The following is a 5371-nucleotide window of genomic DNA, read 5'->3' as shown; positions in this document are numbered from 1 at the left end:
GTGAACATCTTCATGTTGATCGTATCTACTATACGACTCATGCTCGACCTTTCGGTCTCTTGTGTTCCGAGGCCATGTCTGTACATGCTAGACTCGTCAAGTCAACCTAAGTGTTTCGCGTGTGTAAATCTGGCTTACACCCGTTGTATGTGAACGTAAGAATCTATCACACCCGATCATCACGTGGTGCTTCGAAACGACGAACTTTCGCAACGGTGCATAGTTAGGGGGAACACTTTCTTGAAATTTTAATGAGGGATCATCTTATTTACTACCGTCGTTCTAAGCAAATAAGATGCATAAACATGATAAACATCACATGCAATCAAAAAGTGACATGATATGGCCAATATCATTTTGCTCCTTTTGATCTCCATCTTCGGGGATCCATGATCATCATCGTCACCGGCATGACACCATGATCTCCATCATCGTGTCTCCATGAAATTGTCTCGCCAACTTATTACTTCTACTACTATGGCTACCGGTTAGCAATAAAGTAAAGTAATTACATGGCATTGTTCAATGACACGCAGGTCATACAATAAATAAAGACAACTCCTATGGCTCCTGTCGGTTGTCATACTCATCGACATGCAAGTCGTGATTCCTATTACAAGAACATGATCAATCTCATACATCACATATCATTCATCACATTCTTCTTGGCCATATCACATCACATAGCATACCCTGCAAAAACAAGTTAGAAGTCCTCTAATTGTTGTTTGCATGTTTTACGTGGCTACTAAGGGTTTCTAGCAAGAACGTTTCTTACCTACGCAAAAACCACTACGTGATATGCCAATTGCTATTTACCCTTCATAAGGACCCTTTTCATCGAATCCGATCCAACTAAAGTGGGAGATACTGGCACCCGCTAGCCACCTTACGCAACAAGTGCATGTCAGTCGATGGAACCTGTCTCACGTAAGTGTACGTGTAAGGTCGGTCCGGGCCGCTTCATCCCACAATGCCGCCGAATCAAGATTGGACTAGTAACGATAAGCATATTGAACAAAATCAATGCCCACAACTACTTTGTATTCTACTCGTGCAAAGAATCTACGCAATAGACCTAGCTCATGATGCCACTGTTGGGGAACGTAGCAGAAATTCAAAATTTTCTTACGTGTCACCAAGATCTATCTATGGAGAAACAAGCAACGAGGGGAAGGAGAGTGCATCTACATACCCTTGTAGATCGCTAAGAGGAAGCGTTCAAGAGAACGGGGTTGAAGGAATCATACTCATCGTGATCCAAATCACCGGAGATCCTAGTGCCGAACGGACGGCACCTCCGCGTTCAACACACGTACAGCACGGTGATGTCTCCCATGCCTTGATCCAGCAAGGAGAGAGGGAGAGGTTGAGGAAGACTCCATCCAGCAGCAGCACAATGGCGTGGTGGTGATGGAGGAGCGTGGCAATCCTGCAGGGCTTCGCCAAGCACCGCAAGAGAGGAGGAGGACTTGGGAGAGGGGAAGGGCTGCGCCAGAACTTGGTTGCAGCTCCCATGCGCCTCCCCACTATATATAGGGTTGGAGGGGGCTGGTTTCTTGCCCTCCAAGTCCATTGGGGCGTTGGCAAAGGTGGGAGGAAAGAAATCCCATCATTTCCTTCCCCACCGATTGTTATCCCCCCTTTTTAGGGATCTTGATCTTATCCCTTCGGGATATGATCTTATTCCTTCTAAGGGGGAATCTTGGTGCGCCTTGACCAGGGGTGTGGGGCCTTGCCCCCACTACCAACGTTCATGTGGGTCCCCCCATGCAGGTGGACCCCACTCCGGAACCTTCTAGAACCTTCCCGGTACAATACCGAAAAATCCCGAACATTTTCCGGTGGCCAAAAAAGGACTTCCCATATATAAATCTTTACCTCCGGACCATTCCGGAACTCCTGGTGACGTCTGGGATCTCATCCGGGACTCCGAACAACATTCTTTAACCACGTATATCTATTCCCTATAATCCTAGCGTCATCGAACCTTAAGTGTGTAGACCCTACGGGTTCGGGAATCATGCAGACATGACCGAGACAGCTCTCTGGCCAATAACCAACAGCGGGATCTGGATACCCATGTTGGCTCCCACATGTTCCATGATGATCTCATTGGATGAACCACGATGTCAAGGACTCAATCGATCCCGTATACAATTCCCTTTGTCTAGCGGTATTGTACTTGCCCGAGATTCGATCGTCGGTATGCCGATACCTTGTTCAATCTCGTTACCGGCAAGTCTCTTTACTCGTTCCGTAACACATCATCCCCTTGGTCACATAGTGCACATTATGATGATGTCCTACCGAGTGGGCCCAGAGATACCTCTCCGTCACACGGAGTGACAAATCCCAGTCTCGATTCGTGCCAACCCAACAGACACTTTCGGAGATACCTGTAGTGCACCTTTGTAGCCACCCAGTTATGTTGTGACGTTTGGTACACCCAAAGCATTCCTACGGTATCCGGGAGTTGCACAATCTCATAGTCTAAGGAAAAGATACTTGACATTAGAAAAGCTTTAGCATACGAACTACAGGATCTTGTGCTAGGCTTAGGATTGGGTCTTGTCCATCACATCATTCTCCTAATGATGTGATCCCGTTATCAATGACATCCAATGTCCATGGTGAGGAAACTGTAACCATCTATTGATCAACGAGCTAGTCAACTAGAGGCTTACTAGGGACATGGTGTTGTCTATGTACCCACACATGTATCTGAGTTTCCTATCAATACAATTATAGCATGGATAATAAACGATTATCATGAACAAAGAAATATAATAATAACTAATTTATTATTGCCTCTAGGGCATATTTCCAACAATGGAGGCCTCACGGCCCCCTACTACTCCCACCACTGGCAAGGGTATCCCTCTACTAACCCACACCCCCTGTTATTCTGCGGCGACGGCAGCCTCACGCCGCAGCCGAACCAGTGAACCCTCGTACTCCTCTCCGCATGGGCATCCACTACCGCGTCTTCCCTGGCTCCGCATCATCCCCTCCCTAGGCCTCGCCGTCATCCACCGCCTTGGTGGTCTCGGCGCGGCGTGGTCAATGTGGTCAACGACCGACTTCCATCGGAAGAGTACTGTACGTGGAGAGGCTGACAACTGGGTCCATGGCCACAACCCTGTTTTTTGTGATTTGCCAAGTAAGTCGCTTTGTCAGGCCTGTTGGGCTGCAAATCTTTCAAGACGAGGAGAGCTTCATTCGGTTGGCCGAGAAATGGCTTATCAGTAATGATAAATGGGCTGTACATTTTTAAAACACATCAAACCGGCAATTAGTTTTAAATATCTTTTTTTCATTTCGAGATTTTAAATTACATTAATTTTTATGCGTGGAGAATTTGTTGGATTTTATATTGATATACATTTATTTTTAAAATTAGTTTTAATGTGAGTCGAAATTTCGGGATTAAAAACAGTTCGGACCGCACCGAAATATGCAAAATTTCGTATAATTTTTTAAGCGTGGCCACAATATGGCCTGTAATGCTAACAAAAAGAATATGGGCTCCAAAAAAACCTTAAGAATTAGCAAATGGATTGTAAATTATTAGAAATAATGGCAGATGGGTTGTATGCTGTTTTCCACAGATTTGAGGCTTTCCTAAAAAAAGGTTGACGCACAAGCAGTGACTGTTGGATGTCCATCCAACGGCCATCGTGCTTCTTCAATCTCTGCTCTTCCTGCTCCAGCCGCTCAAACAAGCGCCGGCGGGACTGCCTGCTCCTTCCTCCCCGCGGCCGGCTGTGTTGCCGCGCAGGCCTCACCGCCCCATCGTACTCCCATCGCTGGCCTAGCCATCCCTCTACTCACCCACACCTGCTGTTATTCTCCGGCGATGGCAGACGAACTAGTAAACCCTCATACAGTCGTACTCCCCTCCCCGTGGGAAACAATTGCCGAGTCTTCCCTGCCTACGTGTCGTTCCCTTCCTAGGCCTCGCCGTCGTCCACCGCTCTGGTGCTCTCGGTGCGGCCTGGTCAACGTGGTCAACGACCGACATGCATCTGAAGTGGACTGTATGTGGAGAGGCCGACAGCTGGGTCCACGGCCGCACGCAAGGAAATGCCTCCTTATTACGCGCAAAATAATGATTCCTCCACCTGACATCACGGACCCACCGAAAGGGCCTCTATATTTCGCGAAAAAAACGTTACCACCACTGACAGCTCAGACCCACCAGCTATATCTTCGCACGCAAGGAAGTGCCTCCTTATTACGCACAAAAAAAATTAATACTCCCCCTGTTAGCTGGGACCCAGTATAGTGGCAGGCTGACTTGTGGGCTGCTCCAGCCGCCCAAACCAGCGCCGGTCGTGCCTCGTGCTCCTGCCTCCCGTGGCCGGCTGCGATGCGGTGGAGGCCTCACCGCCCCCTACTACTCCCACCGCTGGCCAGGCCATCCCTCTACTCACCCACACCCCCTGTTATTCTGCGGCGACAGCAGCCTCACACCGCAGCGAACCAGTGAACCCTCGTACTCCTCTACGCGTGGGCATCCACTGTCGCGTCTTCCCCGGCTCCACGTCGCCCGCTTCCTAGGCCTCGCCGTCGTCCACCGCCCTGGTGCTCTCGGCGTGGCGTGGTCAACGTGGTCAAGGAATGGCTTCCATGGGACGTGGACTGTACGTGGAGAGGCTGACAGCTGGGTCCACGGCTGCAGCAAGGAAGTGCCTCCTTATTATGTGCAAAATAATTATTCCTCCACCTGACAGCGGGGACCCACCGGACGGGCCACTGTATTTCACGAAAAAAACGTTTCCCCCTGACTGCTGGGACCCACCAGCTACATCTTCGCACGCAAGGAAGTGCGTCCGGGCAAAGAAAAATGATTCGCCCCCCTGACTGCTGGGACCCACTAGCTACATCTTCGCAGGCAGGGAAGTGTATGACAGTCTGGAACCACCTGGTCGAAGCGTACGTAGCGTTGTCATTCTGGTCGTGAACGTGTACGTACATACTGGTTGTTGTAGAGACGCGCATGTGTCGTAGTAGAGGCGTGCACGTAGCATGTGCACGTACGTACAACGGCGAGGGTGCAAGAAAGAAAATACGGCCACATACGTACATACGGGCAGGGTCTCGAACGCCTACTCGCGCATACATACGGCCAGGGCTCGTGTACATGGCTGGGTCGGAACGGAGAAACATCATCGTCGTCGTGTTCATGGGGAGCCAACGGAATGCTTCATGTTCATCGGGAGGCAACGGAATGCGTCGTGTTCATGGGCAGGCAATGGAATGTGTCGTGTTCATTGGGAGGCAACGAAATGCGTCGTGTTCATCGGGAGGCAACGGAACGCGTGGGAGCCTATCGGCTTGGACGGAACAGGCGATGGAAATGAGGCCT

This window comes from Triticum dicoccoides, chromosome 1B (genome assembly GCF_002162155.2).
Source record: "Triticum dicoccoides isolate Atlit2015 ecotype Zavitan chromosome 1B, WEW_v2.0, whole genome shotgun sequence".
Taxonomy (NCBI): domain Eukaryota; kingdom Viridiplantae; phylum Streptophyta; class Magnoliopsida; order Poales; family Poaceae; genus Triticum; species Triticum dicoccoides.
Note: the sequence above shows the minus strand (reverse complement) of the source record.